Below are 22,498 nucleotides of genomic sequence, written 5' to 3'. Positions count from 1 at the left end.
AGGAGATTATGAGAAGAGAGCAAAGAGTTGGTCAGTGGTGTACAAGCACACACATACATGCACAGACACAGACCCATCTACTGATCTATAGATACACACAGCTTGGGGTTAGAGATATTTCCCAGTACTCCATTATATCATTCAGTATCTTTATTCATGTGACTGATTGATCCTTTGGTACAATAGCAAACCAATCCAAACTTCACACAAGAAAATCTTACCTCTCCCTTGTTCCACAGGCAGGTGCAGTTTGGAGACTCTCCTAAGTAACCAATATGAGGTTCTACCAATTCAGAACCCCATGCTTCCGGAAGTACTGAAGGAGGAAAGAGAGAGAAAAGACTAAAGGAAAACAACATAGCTTGTTTCATTGACAGGAAAGAAATGGTGTCCATTGCTGCTGTCATTGGTTAGAACTAGTCAAAACTGATAGTATGTGCTAGTGATGCTGAAAAATATAGTTTTGCAATTTCTGTCCAAGAAAAAGAAACAAGATTGTTGAGTATGCTCTTAGCCTTTGCAGCAGAAGGAAATTCATTACTACTCCATCTGTTTGGTGGGATGGGAGATTATAATGATAGGAGTAGAATCACCTTCCTAGGAAAAATTTACAACTCAATGAGTAAGTGAGATACATATCATGTTGATAATAAACAAAAACAGTCATCATTCCACAGCTACATATGACCAAGAACATGGGAACCTTGCTGTGACTACAGTGATAGAACATTGTGCTGGAGGATGACGGGAGAGGTATATGAAGAAGAAGATTTTGAGCAAGGATATCAAAGAAAAAAATAGTCAGAGGCTATGAGGGAGACTTAACAGGCATTTCAGGAAATAAAAAACATTAAGGTGTGCACCTAACAAACATAGATATAAGAAATATTCAAATCTTACTAAACTATCCTTCTCTCCTTGATTTGTGTAACTAGAATGTTTAGGTCATTCTGGAATTTAACCCTGAAAAATTCATCGCAGTACTCTGATCAAGAGCAAAATGCAGCTTGCTAGTTCTGGTGGCCAGTTTCTTCTTGACTCTGTAGAAAGTTATGCTCCAAGGGAATGAGTAACAGGTCTCTAACCCCCGTGTGCCTGGATTCCCAGCCAAAATCCATCTGCAGTGCCTCTAAGCTTTGAAACATGTCTTTTCAAGTCTTCTATTTCTGAATCTCCCCTATTCCAACTTGTATTTCATATTTGCCATTTCATGTTTTGTTCAAAACCATTGTAATATGGGCCACTCAAGTACAATATGAAGCCATAATAAGTTGAGGGCAACAGATTACTTGTTAACAAGGTTAAGAAAAAGTGGCGATGATAAATTTGTGAGTTTTTCCTCTTAAAAGTAGGTGATATGTGTACTTTACACTTAAAATTCAGTGCTGATCCTTACAAATTCTGTTGCAGGATAATTACAAAATCTATTACTTAGTTTCTGTTCAAACCTCTATTCTCTAAGCTTATTGTATTTCTAGTCAACTAAAACCTTCTGCTTGATTTGAGGAGTTAGCATGTGAAAATATTTGCTGAACCTGGTTCCCTGATGGGAAATACAACCCACTAGATTCAAATGTATTTGTGAAACATAAACACATTTTCATTATCTGTAGCTTATAATCAAAGCAAAGTTTCTTGCTTTGACAAACATCCTATTCACTTTGGAAATAGAAGTGAAGCACAATTTTTGAATTTATTAATTGTGCATCCCTCCTGTAAACATTAGCTAACAATTGGCAGTTGAATCTTAAGTAAATCTCTACCCCAAAAAATTCACTGCTCAGTTTCCAAACTCAAGCTCTGCATTCTGAGAGGGCTATAATCTTAGCAAGATGCATTTTCCCCATCAACATCCTTAATGTCTCTCAAGGGAGGAATTTGTCAAAGGAGGAATTTGTAAAGTCACCATCCTCACAGAGGCCCTGGAGAACAAATTTAGCTGATGTGTGTAAAGACCTCCGAAGGTGAAAAATGGGGCAAGATAGTCACTGGTGCCAGAGGGACTCTCTCTACAGTGCTGGGGGAATTTTCCATGATTTAAACAGTAGCAATTCTTCTATGACCAACAGAAGAGGGGATTTTCTGCAAGAATTACGTGACATCATATGTAAGTTCCAAGAAGTTATTTAGATGAGATACTTCTTTTTTCCCCAGAAACCTTTTAATTAATATAAACTTCATATATTTCATAATTACAACTTAGCAACATAGTGATTCTGCCCACTGTAGCCCCCCTCCCATCCACACTCCCAGCCGTCTTCCTCCTCCCTCTCCTATTCCCATTATTATTTTTAATAAGATATGTTTTCAATTAACTTTATACACATATGACTAATTATATGTTAAATAAAGAGTTCAATAAATAGTATATAAAAAAAGCTTGCCTCAACAGTCATGACAAGGGCTGTACAAAGTCACTGCTCTCAAAGTGTCAATTTCACCTCTATCGATTGCCTTTTAGGTACTCTGTTAGTTATCACAGGTCAGGAAGAATATATGGCATTTGTCCTTTTGGGACTGGCTTATTTCACTAAGTATGTTTTCTAGTTTTATCTATTTTGTTGCAAATGACCAGATTTCTTCTTCTTCTTTTTTTTAACCAGTGTTGATGAGCATTTGTGTTGATGGGCATTTGTGTTGATTCCATATCTTAGCTATTGTGAACTGGGCTGCAATGAGATACTTCTTCAGTGGATCACATATACTCTTTTGAAACACCAAAATATTTAAAGCAAAAAAAAGTATAAATCTTGATAGAAACAAAAAATATTTAAAAGACCCAATAGAAAATAAGCCTTTATAGAACAGTGGCCCTCAATTCTGAAGAGAGGAGAGGATTGCTAGAGGCCCTGAAACTAGATGTCCCATTTATAGAAAGTTATTTCAGTCCTAGAAACCTTGCTCTGTTACAAGATTGCTTTGTAATATTGGAAAAAGAAAATTCTCCTCAAACCCAGCTCCAATGTTTTAATCTTTCTTTGGCGGTAGACACATTCTAAAGATAAGACATTCAGTAAATGTGTATTGAAACAAATTTCTGAATGTACAAACTTAGATATTAATCCATACAAAAGTCTTGATATTTGATGTGGAAACATATTTCATATAATAAATTGGCAAAATGACCTTTTTTCAAATTATTGTATTGATGGTTCCTTTACTTTTTGGTTGTGCTTTCTTTTTTATAATGTTTCTTTATTTTCATCTACTTGAAAGGCATAGTAGCAGAGGCATTGAAAGAGACAGAGAGAGTCCACCCACTGGATCAAATGCCTGCAATAGGCAGGGCTGGGCCAGAGTGAAGTCAGGAGCCTCAGACTCCATCCAATTACTCACATGCATAACAGCAGCTTAAACAGTTGAGTCATCATGTTGCCTCTCCAGGGCACATTAGCATGAAGCTCAATCAGAAGCAATATATTTGGTGACTGGGACCAGCACTCTGACATGAGATATGGCCCCGATGACATATTTAATGGGATAAGGATGTCAATGAACTAGTAACTTCAGATACCTTACATTACCAAACACCTGCAGTCTTCAAGATGAGCAGTTTGCTTCTTCTGTGTCATACACAGTTCTTTTTTTGAGCACTGTCACCAACTCCCAGGCTTCTATCATCCTATCCAGTACTACAGCAACAGTCCTGAACCTTCTTTCTTCCAGACTCTGCTTTTATTAATTAATTAAATCTGAAGAAAATGAAATCTTTCAAATGTATCAGTTTAATTCTGGTTATAAAAATTACAGTTTCTTTTCATATTCTACAGAATAAACTGAAGTTCTTAGCATGCTAGTCAGACTTTCTGCAACCTGGCCAATCCATCTTCCCCTTTCCTCTTCTTGTGGCCTTTGCAGATGACAACGAGATTTGGTGATCCATTTTTTCTCCTTCACAACTATCTCCCCTGCCTAAATGCATTTGTTCTCATTTCAAGCATTTCTTCAAGGTCCAGATGAAGAGCTCCTTTCTCTAAGCAGTATCCCCTCCTTCCTTGAGTTCTCCTTGATAACTATAACTCTCCTTCCCATGAAGCTTAAAGAATCATTGTCCTTGCCAAGCGAGTGTCTTTTGACTTATGACATCATAAACAAATATTTCCATTGTCATCTGACTGTGTTTACATTTAAAGCTTGTCTCTTCAATATAATGGTGAGTAAATTACAATGAAAACAATATTTTTCCTTCTTTTTTTATCTCCTTCATTCAGAACTACAATGGACTTTGTAAATAATTGACACACAGGGAAAATCTGATTATTGATTAAGAACTATTATGGAATCCACTTCCTACCATAATTTCCATTTGAGCCATTTGCATATGAAACTAGAGAAATCACAGAGTTGTTAACTAGTCCCAATTTGATTATTTGTTTACTGTTATGATTGGTTTTATTTGATTGTTTCTTTTCAATTCAACTTTCAAAGTTCTACTTGTCTCTTATGGTGGATTCAAATGTAACTTTGAATAATGCAGTCTCTAGGTTCCTTGAATTCCTAAGGGGAAAGCATAATATAGATGCACAAATTTTTTCTCATAAACATATTCTATTGTTTTTCAAGTCAAATTGGAAGGATTCAACTGTTAGGGCTGCAAATTTGATTCTTGCTTAAACAGTTTTTTTTTTTATAACACACAGCAACAAATTAACATATTCCATCAGATGGCAGTTTTCTTGGTATTCTAGCATTTGTTAATTTTTTGGTTTAATTATATTTTATTAAAACTTTCTGTACTCTTTTCCCTTTTTAATTTCTAGCCCTTTCAACTACCAATAGCAAAAGTTTGCAGGATTATCTCCCTGCTAATGGCCTGGGAAAGTAGCAGAAAATGGCCTAAGTACTTGGGCCCCTGCCAGCCACATGGGCGATCTAAAAGAAGCTTCTGGCTTCAGGCTCCTGGACACAACCTGGCCCTGCCCCAGCCATTGCAACCATTTGGGTAGTAAACCAGCAGATGGGAGATTCTCTCTCTTTCTCTCTCTCTCTGTAACTTTGACTTTCAAGAAAATAAGTAAATCTTTTTAAAACAAAACAAAAATTTTCAGGATCAAAATCTTATAGAATCTTATGTGAAACTTCTGCATGTATCAGTACAACTTCCCACTGAACCCATGGAATGCCTTTTCATTCTCAATGGGGGAACCAGTGTAGTTACATTTAGTTAGGTTTTCAATTTATTTGGTGTAATACCAATGAAATAAGAACGCAGAGGGAGACAGGTTTTTAACTCCAGCTGAGTTCCTTCCAAACTTTAATTTTACAGGTTGAAGACACATAACTCGTAGTCGTGTAGAACCTCAATACATTGGCCTAATAGTAAACAAGTATAACACAGCACATAAATATTTGATATCCAGTCTTAAATGAAAAAATATGTATTCTATAATGAATACTTAATTAGGACTGCAAACTGAATATAAGGAATGGAGCCCCTACTGCTTCTGAGACAAAGCAGAGTAAAATGAATTACCATCATGCAGGGAATGATATTAATAGTGTCCAGCTTTATAAATGAATCCAATTTTAAGCCACTTTAGTTGCTATCATACTGAGAAAGAGTGCAACATGTCTAACATATCATTTCCTTTCTGGCAAAAGACAAGATTTAAGCAGAAAACAATTTTAACTTGCTGATGTTTGTCTGCTTTAAATATTTCTAATTATTGAGCACTCACAGTCAAACATCAGTCAGAAAACAAACGTCAGTGCTCTTTTCAGGATCAGCATAGTGAGAGGAGCCATCTTTTTGTTTTTCCCCTCTTGCAAAAGGAATAAAATAGTTGAGAGATCGGGTTGTTTCACAGCATTGGTAATTGTTGGTTTGCTCCCTTGAGTCCATCCTGAGGGAAACAGTTGGTGTTTTACTGTATGTGGTAGCTGAGCTTTATGAGTTGTGTTCGTTATTCAGATGGTTTGCAAGTGGATAAAGTCACCAGGAAGTGATGTAGCAATCACACATAAGGTGCCAGAAGATTAGCCCACAAATCACCATTTCAACATGGTAGGAGCAGAGACTGTTGTGTTTATTATGTGATTATTATGATAATGGCAATGATAATTAGGCCATATGAATTGGACCTAAGCTAAACAGTCAGTAAACTCTTCTAAATTTTCCAGAACTCCTGATTACAGCATTTGATCTCTTCACTCACTATTGAGTAATTCCCTACTGCACACTCAGCCTGTACTACACACTGGATTAAACAGAAACTTGGGAAATTGTGGTATTCTAGCTTTAAGAATTATTGTTCCACTAGGCAGAGAGCAGCATTCATGAAAATTAATGCTCTCAATTCCAAATGACACAGAAATCCTAAATAAAGTAGTCAGAATATTATATAAGAAATGGAGAATCAGGGTCAGCTGAGGAGCATCTGTCATTGTTGAGATAAAGTGATAGCTTGTCTTACCAAAGTCTCTCATTCTCTAAAAGCAGAAAGGTGGTGCAGGGACTTTACTCACTTTGGAAATATAACCCTGCATCCCAAAGTAGTCTTGTTTGATTGCTTCTAAGCAACAGTACTGTTGTCAACGGCTCTGAACAAGAAGGAAACAATGAAGAGGAGACAAGGTCTAACTCTCTGAGATCTGGAGTAACCTGGATGTAGGGTGGTGCCCAAGATTCTCTTTCTGAACCATGAGGCAACTGAAGAAGTCATCTATTGCCTAATTCACCACCCTGCTCCCCTGACACCTTCCTGACTATATCCTTCTAAGCTGAAATAAAGGCCCATATATTCTATAATATGTACTATTTCATACATCTGTGGGTATTTTGTATGCATAAATATATTTACATATATTTATAAATATGTATATATCCACAGTACACAAAGAAGGAAAGTGAGAGTATATATAAAATATATATATTATATATTACATATATATAAAATGCAGTAAGGATCAGATGGTCAGATAAAATATAAGTTTAGCCCAGATGACCATCCAGGTTCCCCATTAACTAACTTTGCCTTTGGCAACAAGCTAGCCCGATTTTATCCCTCAAGTCTTGACCATTAGAAGATAGTAGATCACTAGACCAATAAAATAATAAGTTCTTAAGCATGTTGAATTAGGATACCATACTCCAAGACAGTCAAGGGATGGATGAATGGCTAGATGGGGGGAGGGGAGGTGATGGGGAGAAATAAATGGATTCATTTCATCCTGAATTGTTTATTTCTGAGAAATAAGATACCTCTTGCTTGAGACACTCTTAGGCTACTAAAATAAAGATTCTTCAATCTTGTAACTTTACTTAGACTATCTTAGGCAAAACCTTAGGCAAGAAAAAAATTATAATAATGACTGCTATCATCTATGGAGGACAATGCAAGTTCCAAACTTTACTCTAAGGATTTCATTTGTATTTATTCATTTATTCTTCACAATACTTTCATAAAGTAGGTAGTATTTTTCAAATAATCTCAACTTTTCAGTAAGGAATTAAAACAAAGAAGTGTTGAGTAACTTGAGTCAAGCAACCAAGAAGCTCTTGATTGGGGCTTTGAACCCAAAAGGAAAGACTTTTGAGAACATGATTGTGATTTCTGTATTTCTCCATGCATAGAGGTTAGGTCTTTGACATGCTAACAAGAAAGTGAAAACAATACATATAGGAGAGCTTTAAGTATTCTTTTTTAAAAAAAAAAAAGATTTATTTTATTTATTTGAAAGAGTTACAGAGAGAGGTAGAGAGAGAGAGAGGCTAAGTATTCTTATCTCTACATCACTTTCATTACTTCCCAAAGTATGTCCCCCAAAACTCCCTGCAAAAAAACTGACTGACTGCTTACTGCAAATGAGCTCTGGAAGTGGTAAGCCAGCTGGATAAGATTGTAATCGCAGATATGTCTTGTTTGGGGAAAAGGCACAGTGTCAGGAGAGGAGAATGGATGCTCTCCTTCCATGGGTGACACCCTTTTCACTCCATGATATACAGATACCAAAGACACTGTACATCATGATGACATGCACTTAAACTTAAAGCTGGTCCAAGCGCTTCTGTGTTCCCTGGGGGAGCTGCCATAAACTGTGATCTATGGAGAGGGCCCAGGGCTGCTCTCTGCTTGGTTTTGTTCTGTTTAGAGTAGTCTTCCAAATAGGCTTACTGCATTCACTACAGTAAGACATTCTTTGGGGAAAAAAAAAAGTGATATGCATCACAACAGCAAGGAAGAGGAAAAAATAAAATAAAAATGAAATGTGATCCTTATAGAAATGTCTAAAATAATCCAATATATTACCATGGAAAGGAGTTAATTGAGGGGCCAGAGCTGTGGCATAGCAGGTGAAGCTGCTGCCTGCGGTGCCGGCATCCGATATGGGCACTGATTTGAGTCCCAGCTGCTCCACTTCTGATCCAGCTCTCTGCTATGGCCTGGGAAAGCAATAGAACATGGCCCAAGTCCTTGGGCCCCTGCACTCCCATGGGAGACCTGGAAGAAACTCCTGGCTCCTAGCTTCAGATCTGTGCAGCTCTGGTGAACTGGGGGTAAACTAGAGGAAGGAAGATCTCTCTCTCTCTCTCTCTCTCTCAACTGGGGGTAAACTAGAGGAAGGAAGATCTCTCTCTCTCTCTCTCTCTCTCTCTCTCTCTCTGCCTCTCTGCCTTTCCTTCTCTATCTGTGTAGCTGTGACTTTCAAATAAATAAAATAAATCTTTTTTTTTCTTTTTTTGTTTTTTTTTAAACTTTTATTTAATGAATATAAATTTCCCATGTACAGCTTATGGATTACAATGGCTCCCCCCCAAAAAAAAATTCCCTCCCACCTGAAACTCTCCCATCTCCCGCTCCCTCTCCCCTTCCATTCACATCAAGATTCAATTTTAATTCTCTTTATATACAGAAGATCAGTTTAGTATATATTAAGTAAAGATTTCAACAGTTTGCACCCACATAGAAACACAAAGTGAAAAATACTGTTTTAGTACTAGTTATAGAATTAAATCACAATGTACAGCACATAAGGACAGAGATCCTACATGAGGAGTAAGTGCACAGTGACTCCTGTTGTTGATTTAACAATTGACACTATTGTTTATGGCATCAGTAATCACCCTAGGCTCTAGTCATGAGTTGCCAAGGCTATGGAAGCCTTTTGAATTCACCGACTCTGATCCTATTTAGACAAGGTCATAGTCAAAGTGGAAGTTCTCTCCTCCCTTCAGAGAAAGGCACCTCCTTCTTTGATGACCTGTTCTTTCCACTGGGATCTCACTCGCAGAGATCTTTCATTTAGGTCATTTTTTTTTTTTTGGACAGAGTGTCTTGGCTTTCCATGCCTAAAATACTCTCATGGGATTTTCAGCCAGATCTGAATGCCTTCAGGGCTGATTCTGAGGCCAGAGTGCTGTTTAGGACATCTGCCATTCTATGAGTCTGCTATGTATCCCACCTCCCATGTTGGATTGTTCTCTCCCTTTTTTATTCTATTGGTTAGTATTTTCAGACACTAGTATATATAACCCCACCATACAACCCAGCCATCCCACTCCTTGGAATTTACCCAAAGGAAATTAAATTGGCAAACAAAATAACGGTCTGCACCTTAATGTTTATTGCAGCTCAATTCACAATAGCTAAGACCTGGAATCAACCTAAATGCCCATCAACAGTAGACTAGATAAAGAAATTATGGGATATGTGCTCTACAGAATACTATACAGCAGTAAAAAACAATGAAATCCAGTCATTTGCAACAAAATGGAGGAATCTGGAAGACATTATGCTGAGTGAAATAAGCCAGTCCCAAAGGGACAAAGATCGTATGTTCTCCCTGACAACTAACCGAGCACCAAAAAGGAAACCTGGTGAAGTGAAATGGACACTATGAGAAATGTGACTTGATCAGCCCTTGTCCTGACTGTTGATGAACAACTTAATACTTTATCCCTCCTAGTATTTTTTTGTTTTTTTGTTCTATTTAATATTATTGGTTGAATTCTGTAATTAATACACAGTTATTCTTAAGTGTTGAAACTTAACTGAAAAGTGACCCCAGTTAAATATAAGAGTGGGAATAAGAGAGGGAAGAGATGTACAATTTGGGACATGTTCAAGCTGACTTGCTCCAACAGCAGAGTTAGAAACATACCAGGGGATTCCAATTCAATCCCATCAAGGTGGCATGTACCAATGCCATCTTACTAGTCCAAGTGATCAATTTCTGTTCACAATTGATCATAGTGATAGGACTAAGAGTCAAAGGGATCACATAAAAAATAAAATAAATCTTTAAAAAAAAAAGAGTTAATTGAGAATCAAAACACATGGTCTCTTGTGCTTTTCCCAAATCAGTCTCTATCACCCTGAACCAGTTGTTTCACACCCTGTGGCTCTATTCTTTCCTATGTAAATCAAGGTGATAACATTAGATATGTTCAAGACCCTTTACACTTGTTTAAGAAAGGAAATTCATTGTTACTAAAATGTACAGTCTGTGTTTTTCCTGTTGGCATTCTTCTTAGTTAATATATGATAGGCGATAAGTGTTTACTTAATTAAAAGACAGGAGAGTGGGGCAGACATTTGACACAGTGGTTAAGGTCATACTTGGGTTGCCTGCACCTCACATTAGAGTACCTCAGTTCAAGTTTGGCTCCACTTCCAATCCAGCTTTCTGAAAACGCACTTTGGAGGGCATCAGAGGATGGCTTAAGTATTTGGGTCCTTGCCACTCAAGTGGGAACCCTAGATTGAATTTAGACTCCTGACTTTGGGCTACCCCAGCTCCAGATGTTGTGGGCATTTGGGCAATAAACCGATGGATTGGAGATCTCTCTCTGTGTTTCTGTCTACCTCAGTTTCTCTTCTTTTCTTTTCTTTACTTTTTAAAATATTTATTTATTTATTTATTTGAAAGTCAGAGTTGCACAGAGAGAGGAGAGGCAGAGAAAGAGAGAGAGGTCTTCCATTCAATGGTTCACTCCCCAGTTGGCGGCAATGGCCAGATTTGCCATGAGCAAATGTGAAGCCATGAGCCAGGAGTTTCCTTCAGTTCTCCCATGGGAGTGCAGGGGTCCCAGGACTTGAAACATCCTCTACTGCTTTCCCAGGTCATAAAAGAGAGCTGGATCGGAAGTGGAGCAGCAGGGACTAGAACCGGTGCCCATATGGGATGCCGGCAGGCCAGGGTGTTAACCTGTTTTGCCACAGCACCAGCCCCTCATTTTCAAATAAATAAAAATATAAAAAAGGATAGGAGCGAAGTTTACTTACATAGTTACATAAAAAATGAGCTGTAGGATCCTAATCTTCAGTCTGAAATGGACATATGATAAAATTGTCTCAAATTTTCATTAGACTTACTGGAGTTATTTTTATGAAAAGCCAACATACAAATAAAATCTTTGATACTGTGCTTAAACATAGTTATAGAAATGAGGTTCTTGCCATTCCCCAGTGATGGCCTGGAGCCATTGTTACATTCATCAGGGATTGATCATTAGTGCTCTGCCCAAGATATTACTGCAACAAGCAAAAACATCATTTTTCACTAGTCAGACCAATAAAAATGGTAGAGCTATAGCTTTTAAAAACTACATATTTTTTAAATCCTGGATTTCACTGGAGAAGAATGCAATTAAGATAGCTCTTCATCTTAGCAGTTCTATTTTATAAACTAAAAATAATGATGCAATTTAAAAAATAACTTTAAGTCAGATGTTCTTATTTCTTTACAAAATTTGAAATTTAAGACAATACATACAAATAGGTGGCATCATACCAGTCTCATGACTCATGACAAAGTGATTTTTTGAAATGATGCTTTTAATGGTTTTACACAGGTTTTGTTTACTTCTAAACTATCTTCATTTCCTATTTTCACAGTACTACTTTTTTTTTTTAAAGAGATTTATTTATTTATTTAAAGGTCAGAATTTCAGAGAGAGAGTTCCAGAGAGAGAGAGAGAGCAAGAGAGAAAGAGACAGATGTCCCAGTTACAGGTTCACTCCTTAAATGGCTGCATTATCTGGAGCTGGGGCCAATCTGAAGCCAAGAGTCAGGAGCTTCTTGCTGGTCTCCCACATAGCTGCAGAGGCCCAAGGACTTACGCCATCTTCTACAGCTTTCCCAAGAGTATTATTAGGGAACTGGATTGGAAGTGGAGCACCTGGTACTTGAACCAAACCCATACTCGAATTGAGACCATTTGGGATGCCAGCACTGCAGATGGTGACATTACCAACTATGCCACAGTGCTGGCCCCCAAAACACTGTTCTTGAAGCAGCTAGTATTGATGGTTGCAACCTTGATTTTGTATCTTCTTTTTGCAAAATTTTTAAAAATTAATTAACTAATTAATTTTGAGACAGTGAGATAGAGAGCTCCCATTTTCCCACTTATTCCCTAAATGTCTGCAATGGCCACGGGGACCAAACCTGAGAGCAGGGAAGTGAATCTGGGTGAGCAATCAGGACTCGCCTACTTTAGTAATTGCCCATGTCTCCCAGGATGCTTACTATCAGGAAGCTAGGACCAACAGCAGACACAACACTTTAACTCAGGCACTCCAATATGGGATGCAAATGTCTCAACCATGGCTTAACTGACTTCCACACCTTACTTTTCAGAAGATTTAATTAGGCTGGTGCTGTGGCCTGCTAGGCTAATCCTCTGCCTGAGGTGCCAGCATCCCATATGGGCACTGGTTGACGTCCCAACTGCTTCACTTTCCATCCAGCTCTCTCCTTCTGGCCTGGGAAGCAGTGGAAGATGGCCCAAATGCTTGGGCCGCTGCACCAGGGTGGGAGAACTTAAAGAAGCTCCTGATTCCTGGCTTCAGTGGATGGAAGGCCTTTTTCTCTGTCTCTCCTCTCTCTGCCTATAACTCTGCCTCTCAAATAAATACATAAAATCTTTAAAAAAAATCCTTAAAAAAAGATTTAGTTATTAAGGAAATTTTTACTATTAACGATTTGAAGGTTCCCTCTAATTACTTTATTACTATTTAATTACTAGCTATGTTGAATACAGCTACAATGTGAGATTAATGAAATTTTAAATTTTCTAATAGCCACATTTAAAATGCAAGAGTGAAATCAATTTTAATATATATTTAATTTTATAGATTCATTACTTACTATTTTCAACACATAACTGATTTAAAAATATCAACTAGATATAGCAAATTTGTAAAGTTTCTTTTAAAGAAACATAGAGAGAGAAAGAGAGGCAGAGAGAGAAAGAGAGGTCTTCCATCCACTGGTTTACTCCTGAATTGGCTGCATTGGCTGGAGCTGCACCCATCCAAAGCCAGGAACCAGGAGCTTCCTTCGGGTTTCCCACATGATTGCAGGGCCCAACGACTTGAGCCATCTTCTACTGCTTTCCCCAGCCACAGTAGAGAGCTAGATAGGAAGTGCAGCAGCTGGGTCTTGAACAGGTGCCCATATAGGATGCCGGCACTGCAGGATGCAGCTTTACTCACTATGCCACAGCATCGGCCCCCTAAAGATTTTTTAAGAAAACTTTAATTGGCCGGCACCGTGGCTTAACAGGCTAATCCTCCCCCTTGCGGGCCAGCACACCGGGTTCTAGTCCCGGTTGGGGCGCCGGATTCTATCCTGGTTGCCCCTCTTCCAGGCCAGCTCTCTGCTGTGGCCCAGGAAGGCAGTTGAGGATGGCCCAAGTTCTTGGGACCTGCACCCGCATGGGAGACCAGGAGAAGCACCTGGCTCCTGGCTTCGGATCAGCGCGATGAACCGGCCGCAGCGGCCATTGGAGGGTGAACCAACGGCAAAAAGTAAGACCTTTCTCTCTCTCTCTCTCTCTCACTATCCACTCTGCCTGTCCAAAAAAAACAAACAAACAAAAAAAAAACAACTTTAATTTTAAGACTTACTAATTTTAATAATTTTTTTTTCTTTTTTTTTTCTTTTTGACAGGCAGAGTGGACAGTGAGAGAGAGATAGAGAGAAAGGTCTTCCTTTTGCTGTTGGTTCACCCTCCAATGGCCGCTGCGGCCAGCGCACTGCGCTGATCCGATGGCAGGAGCCAGGTGCGTATCCTGGTCTCCCATGGGGTGCAGGGCCCAAGCACTTGGGCCATCCTCCACTGTACTCCCTGGCCACAGCAGAGAGCTGGCCTGGAAGAGGGGCAACTGGGCCAGGATCGGTGCCCCGACCGGGACTAGAACCCGGTGTGCCGGCGCCGCAAGGCGGAGGATTAGCCTAGTGAGCAGGGGCGCTGGCTAATTTTAATAAATTTTAACATTTTGGCATATTCACTTCGTTATACACATATATTATATAATATATCATACACATATATGCATTATATATTATATATCTGTACACATATATACTATTGTTTCTTGAAAACAGGTATATTAAAATCACAATTTAAAATTCATGACAATGATGATACAGTACAGAAAGAAGGATATATTGTCATGTAGATGGTATACTTCAGTGAAGATAATATCTGTAGCCATCTATATATCAAATAATATGGCATCCACACAATTTTATACACTATGTATTAACTTCTACATATAAGAGAAGACATGTGAAAATTATCTTTCTGTGTCTGACTCATTTCATTTTAGCTTAATGATCTCAAGTTCCAACAATTTTGATGCAAATTTAAAGATTTCATCCTTTTTGTGGCTAACTAATATTTGATCATATATATATATATATATATCTTATTGTTTTTATTCAATCATCAGTTGATGGACATCTAGGTTAGTTTTATATCTTTGATGTTGTAAGTTGAGCTTCTGTAAACATGGAAACACAAGTATTTCTTGCATATGCTGATTCAGCTAACTTTGGTTATATTACCAGAAGTGGGATAACTGGGTCATATGGTAAATCCATTTTCATTTTATTGAGGCATCTCTATATTGTTATACTAACAGATGTATTAATTTCCTTCCTGTCAACAGGTATTAGGGTACTCTTTTCTCTACAACCTTACTTGCTTTCGTTATTTTTTTCATTTTTTTATACTGGTCACTTTCACTTGCATGAGATGATACCTCACTGTGGTTTTTATTTGCATCTTTTTTCAAAGTCTTTAAAATCTAGAGTTCTTTTCACACATATGTTTGTATACAGCTCAATTTGTATTTGCCTCACTCAGTGCCCAACTACCACAAGTAGCTCAATGCTACTGGACAGCAAAGTGTGGTTTCTGTGGGTGGCTTCTGATGCAAGAGATGCTAAAGCCTGATTTATTTAATTGCTGTTCTTTAAAATTTTGGGTTTTTTTGACCTATTTGGTTTACATAATGAATTAATTCTGAAATTAATTAATCTGAGTTTGATACAGACTTCAGTGATTTTTCCCTTAGTTTGAGCAGCTCTGTAAATATCATTTTCGCATTCTTTCCAATCCTCACTTTTGACTAAGTGTTCCCTACAATGGCAGATACTGAATGAATTTTTCCACATTAGGAGAAAAGCAAAGGACAAAGAGTATTCCATTATATTAAATGGTAACACCTTTGCCCCTCCCACACACACACTCCAAATCTCCCACAAAGGCAGACTGGATTAAAATGTCTACAAAAATCCAGGAATTTCTCTCGGTTCAAGATGTACAAGGAAATGACGACTGGTTTTGAATATCTACTACATGTAGAAAGCAAGCAAGGGTAAGAAGGAGATTTAATAAAATGCCTTTAGATGATCCATTGGAAGACATAATTTTTGCTAGATATTCAATGAGAAAATAGATAATAATGTTTTTTACTTAAAGGTCTGAAAATGGGCTGTATGAATTGGAGAATTCCAGATGGCTACAAGACTTGATCTAATACTTCTAACCATACCTACTTTCAGATTTGTATGACAATGACAATCAAATGATGCTCTGGATCCTGATAATTTTCCTTTCATATATGCATAGTAGGAACTACTACAACTACGGATAAATGAGGAAGCTAGAGTTGAAAAAAATTAGCAATTAGTACAAGGTCTCAAAGAGTTATCAGACTAGAATCCTAAGATCTCATTTAAAGGAAACCTCATTTTTGCAACCATATTTGAAATATGTGTGGGGTAAAAGTCTTCAAAAATTAATGTGATTTGATTGATCATTAATTTCTTCAGGCTAGCATTTTCGTTTTTTATTTATTTTTATTTAGTAAATATAAATTTCCAAAGTACAGTTTATGAATTACAATTGCTTTCCCCCCATTATTTCCCTCCCACTCACACCCCCCCATCTCCCGCTCCCTCTCCCATTCCATTCACATGAAGATTCATTTTCAATTCTCTTTATATACAGAAGATTGATTTAGTATATATTATGTAAAGCTTTAGTCAGTCTGCACCCACACAGAAACACAAAGTGTAAAATACTGTTTCAGTACTAGTTATAGCATTACATCACATTAGACAACAAATTAAGAACAGATCCCGCATGAGAAGTAGGTACACAGTGACTCCTGTTGTTGACTTAACAATTTGACACTCTTGTTTATGGCATCAGTAATCTCCCTAGGCTCTAGTCATGAGTTGCCAAGGCTATGGAAGCCTTTTGAGTTGGCCGACTTCGATCTTATTCCGACAGGGTCATAGTCAAAGTGGAAGTTCTCTCCTCCCTTCAGAGAAAGGTACCTTCTTCTTTGATGGCCTCATTCTTTCCACTGAGATCTTATTGGCAGAGGTGGGTTGATAACCAAAATCTACAAAGAAATCAAGAAACTCCACAACCACAAAACAATCAACCCACTTAAGAGATGGGCCAAGGACCTCAATAGACATTTTTCAAAAGAGGAAATCCAAATGGCCAACAGACACATTAAAAAATGTTAAAGATCACTAGCAATCAGGGAAATGCAAATCAAAACCACAATGAGGTTTCACCTCACCCTGGTTAGAATGGCTCACATACAGAAATCTACCAACAACAGATGCTGGAGAGGATGTGGGGAAAAAGGGACACTAACCCACTGTTGGTGGGAATGCAAACTGGTTAAGCCACTATGGAAGTCAGTCTGGAGATTCCTCAGAAACCTGAATATAACCCTACTATACAACCCAGCCATCCCACTCCTTGAAATTCACCCAAAGGAAATTAATTTGGCAAACAAAAAAGCCATCTGCACATTAATGTTTATTGCAGCTCAATTCACAATGGCTAAGACCTGGAACCAACCCAAATGCCCATCAACAGTAGACTAGATCAAGAAATTATGGGACATGTATTCTATAGAATACTATACAGCAGTCAAAAACAATGAAACCCGGTCATTTGCAACAAGATGGAGGAATCTGGAAAACATTATGCTGAGTGAATTAAGCCAGTTCTAAAGGGACAAATATCATATGTTCTCCCTGATCAGTGACAACTAACTGGGCACCAAAGGGGAAACCTGTTGAAGTGACATGGACACTATGAGAAACAGAGACTTGATCAGCTCTTGTCCTGACTGTTGATGTACAATGTAATACTTTATCCTTTTTAGTATTTTTTTTGTTCTAGTAGTATTGGTTGAACTCTGTAATTTACACACAATTATTCTTAGGTTTTTAAATTTTAACTGAAAAGTGATCCCTGTTAAATATAAGAGTGGGAATAAGAGAGGGAGGAGATGTACAATTTGGGACATGCTCAATTGGATTTGCCCCAAATGGTGGAGTTAGAAATGTGCCAGGGGATTCCAATACAATCCCATCCAGGTGGCATGTACCAATGCCATCTCACTAGTCCAAGTGATCAATTTCAGTTCACAATTGATGACTCTGATAGGTCTAAGAGTCAAAGGGATCACACAAACAAGACTAGTGTCTGCTAATACTAACTGATAGAATCAAAAAGGGAGAGAACGATCCAACATGGGAAGCAGGATACACAGCAGACTCATAGAATGGCAGATGTCCTAAATAGCACTCTGGCCTCAGAATCAGCCCTTAAGGCATTCGAATCTGGCTGAAGAGACCATGAGAGTTTTTTACGCATGGAAAGCCAAGACACTCTGGGAAAAAAAAAGAAGAAGACCTAAATGAAAGATCTCTGCAAGTGAGATCCCAGTGGAAAGAATGGGGCCATCAAAGAAGGAGGTATCTTTCTCTGAAGGGAGGAGAGAACTTCCACTTTGACTATGATCCTGTCGGAATAAGATCGAAGTCGGCCAACTCAAAAGGCTTCCATAGCCTTGGCAACTCATGACTAGAGCCTAGGGTGATTACTGATGCCATAAACAAGAGTGTCAAATTGTTAAGTCAACAACAGGAGTCACTGTGTACTTACTTCTCACGTGGGACCTGTCCTTAACGTGTTGTCCAATGTGAAGTAATGCTATAACTAGTACTGAAACAGTATTTTACACTTTGTGTTTCTGTGTGGGTGCAAACTGATGAAATCTTTACTTAATATATACTAAATCGATCTTCTGTATATAAAGAGAATTGAAAATGAATCTTCATGTGAATGGAATGGGAGAGGGAATGGGAGATGGGGGGGTGTGAGTGGGAGGGAAATAATGGGGAGAAGCCATTGTAATTCATAAACTGTTCCTTGGAAATTTATATTTACTAAATAAAAAAGAAAGATTCATTTATTTATATGAAAAGGCGGAGGGGGGCCAACGCTGTGGCTCACTTGGTTAATCCTCCACCTGTGGCGCCAGCATCCCATATGGGCGCCAGGTTCTGGTCCTGGTTGCTCGTCTTCCAGTCCAGCTTTCTGCTGTGGCCCGGGAAAACAGTGGAGGATGGCCCAAGTGCTTGGGCCCCTGCACCTACATGGGAGACCAGGAAGAAGCACCTAGCTCCTGGCTTTGCATCGGCACAGCACCGGCCGTAGTGCCATTTGGGGAGTGAACCAATGGAAGGATAACCTTTCTCTCTCTCTCTCTCTCTCTCTCTCTCTCACTGTCTATAACTCTTTCTATCAAATAAATTTTTTTTTAAAAAGGCAGAGTTACAGAGGAGCAGAGAGAGAAAGATAGACAGAGAGACAGAAAGAAATGCAGAGAAAGAGAGAGGTCTTCTATCTGCTGGTTCACTCCCAGTTGGCCACAATGGCTGGAGCTGTGGAGATCTGAAGCAAGGGGCCAGGTGTTTCTTCCAGGTCTCCCATGTGGGTGTAGGGCCCCAAGGACTTGGGCCATCTTCTACTGCTTTCTCAGGCCATAGCAGAGAGCTGGATCTGAAGTGTAACAGGCAAAACAGGAACTTGCATCCATATGGGAATGCCTGCACTGTAGGTGACAGCTTTACCTGCTTTACCACAGCTCTGGCTCCATAAACATACATCTTAACATCTCAGTAATGAATTCTCCACCCCTACTGTTCTCCAAAACCATCTCACTTATGAATTATCACATGTGAGACCTGTTTCCTTGAGCTTGCTCAACTGGAATGCATTCCCATTCCCTACTCGTTTTTGAGGACCAATGTATCCACTCCTTTACTCCTGAATACTTGTACTGTGTCTTTCTTTGTACTGCTCCCACCAAGCCTACAGCACACTACCTAGAGCCTAGGAATCCAAACTATGCATATTTTTGAAGACCTAGCTTACAAGATCCCTGATATCATGGATCAACAAAAGTGCTTATTTTTCACACTGTTCATGAAGTAAATTCAAAGATGCTGAAGTCATCTTTTCCTGACTAATTTGTGAATATTTAAGGATGAAACTGAGGGTGAAACATTGTTCCCATCCTTATAACTGATAGTATGGTTAATACTCAACAAATATTTTGTAGTCAAAAATATGAAAATATAAATATTAGTGGATGACATTCAAAATATTTGCATTAAAATTGGTTTAAGATATTCAAGTGTTGGGGCCCGCACTGTGGAGTAGTGGGTAAAGCCACTACCTGCGGTGCCGGCTTCCTATATGGGTGACAGTTCAAAACCTGGCTGCTCCACTTCTGATCCAGCTCTCTGCTATGGCCTGGGAAAGCAGTAGAAGATGGCCGAAGTCCTTGGGCCCCTGCACCCATGTGGGAGATCCCGAAGAAGCTCCTGGCTCCTGGCTTCATATTGGCACAGCTCCAGACATTGTGGCCAACTGGGGAGTGAACCAGCAGATGGAAGACATCTCTCTCTCTCTCTCCTCCTCTCCTTCTCTCTCTGTGTAACTGCTATTTTCAAGTGAAATAAATAAATCTTACAAAAAAAGATATTCTAGGGTGACGGACCAGAGTTGTGGAAGAGCAGGTAAAGCTGCCATCTGTGATTCCAGCACTCTATATGAGCACCAGTTTCTGTCATGATCCACCTAATGGCCTGGGAAAAACAATAGAAGATGACTCAAGTGTTTGGGCCCCTGCCACGAATGTGGGAGACCTGGGTAAAGCTCCTTTCTCCTGGTTTCATCCTGGCCCAGTCCTGGCTGCTCACTCTCCCTTCTTCCCTCCCTCTGTGTATGTGTCCCTCTCTCTGTAACTTTGACTTTCAAGTAAATACCTCCTTAAAAATGTTCAAGAATGGAATTTCATTAGTTTTTTATAACCTGCTTAAACTTTCAGTAGGTATAAATTAAGTATTAATTATGTCCCAAGCATTAAAGAATAAGTTGTGTGTGTGTGTGACTTGAAGACTAAACCCCAAGACATGAATCTGTATGTCCCACCTGCTCATTTCCTTCAATACTTCTTGTAACTGGAAATATCTAAGAATACTTGATACTTTCCATCTATCAGTTGTCCACTCCATTAGACACATAAAGTAATCACACCCTAAAAGAGAGGTGGGTGACAGTTATAGTTGTGTAAATATTTGATTATCTTCAAATTTTAATTTAATTTCTTTTTTTAATTAAACTTTTATTTAATGAATATAAATTTCCAAAGTACAGCTTATGGGTTACAATGGCTTCCCCCTCCCAAAATTTCCCTCCCACCCACAACCCTCCCCTTTCCTGCTCCCTCTCCCCTTCCAATCACATCATGATTCATTTTCAATTCTCTTTATATACAGAAGATCAGTTTAGTATATATTAGGTAACGATTTCAACAGTTTGCCCCCATATAGTAACACAAAGTGAAAAAAAATACTGTTGGAGTACTAGTTATAGCATTAAATAAGATTTCAATGCACTTTAGTCCTATTTCTTAGACAGGGTGCTCTAGCAGAGACAAGTTTACTATACAATTATGGAATCATTAGAGCTTACAAGGATGTCCTAGCATGGTTATAAGGTCTTCCTTAGTTTTCTTTCTGAAGTTGCCCTTACATTCTCTTTAAAACATGGTCCTATCTATTTGGCACTTGCCAACACCATTGGTTTTTTTAATTGACTTTTATGCTTCAGGAAGGCATGATTGCCTCTGGTCTCTACCCTTCTAAGTACTGAGATTTGCTGTAGACTTCAGGAACATTCTGAAAGCCCATGAAATATTTAAAATTATTCCTACTTTTTTCTTTCTGTCAGTGCATGGGCACCATTTCGAAAATGAGTTATTGTTAAAAGTTGCTATTACCAACAAAGCATTTTAATGGTGAGTACCATGAAGTCATTAAAAAAATAAGCAAGAATATGAGCAAAAGATTAAGGAGAAAAGATAGTTAGGAACATAAACATTTGGAAAGGAAGGACTATTTCTCAAGGGGCCTGAATTCCTAGTGGATTCCATCCCACAAATGGACTTCACACAATGAAACTCGATGAAGGGTGGGATGGGAGAGGGAGTGGGAAAGGGGAGGGCCATGGGAGGGAGGGAGATTGGGGGTGGGAAGCCACCACAATACAAAAGTTGCACTTTGTAAATTCACATTTATTAAATAATAAAAAGAATTAAAAAAAAGAAACATCATAAGTCAGGGACCATCTACAGTAAATTAAATAGACACACACACAAAAAAAAGGGAGTTTTGTTTTATCATTATTATTTTGTTTTCTTGAACATTTTCACTGGCATACAATTTGGTACAGTTGGGCAATTAGATAGAATTGTAACAGTGTATGGTGATCAAATCAGGGTAATTTGCTTTTTTTTTTACATCCTATAGATTTTATGTCTAGTTTTACTAAAAGCAGTTATGCATACTTTAATGTGAGGTTCACTCTCTCTGGCTTGCCTCAGATCCTACCATTCCATGATGCTTATCATTTGAGAGGTGAATTTATATTACCAATCTGGTCCCTGTGTGTAAATGCCTATTCCCCAATAATCTATTCATTGATGGAAATGGATACTGAGAATTAAAGATGGATGAGTGAGATGGAAGAACAAAAATGTACGACAGAGTCCCTGTTTCTTGTCCCTGTTTGCTACCAATTGAGTCAGATATGATTACATTCCTTGAACTTTCTTCTGATACCTAGAAAGTATGTGGTAGATGTTTAAGCTTGGGTTGGTGTTGACCTGGGAAAGTGAAGATCTGGCACCTACCTGGATCCATCTTCATTCACTAAAACATGTGTGCTTCCTGGTTAGCTCCAGTTATTTATCTTTTTAAATGACACTATTTTATGTAAGTCCATAAGAGAAAGGATTAAGAGTTTGTTTCTTTGTTGTGGGGCTAACTTAAACTATCTGTAAATTTCCATTGAAGGCTACCATTTAATTTGGAATAA

The sequence above is a fragment of the Lepus europaeus genome, chromosome 9 (genome assembly GCF_033115175.1).
Source record: "Lepus europaeus isolate LE1 chromosome 9, mLepTim1.pri, whole genome shotgun sequence".
In the NCBI taxonomy this organism is placed as follows: domain Eukaryota; kingdom Metazoa; phylum Chordata; class Mammalia; order Lagomorpha; family Leporidae; genus Lepus; species Lepus europaeus.
This window is presented reverse-complemented; position numbering follows the sequence as displayed.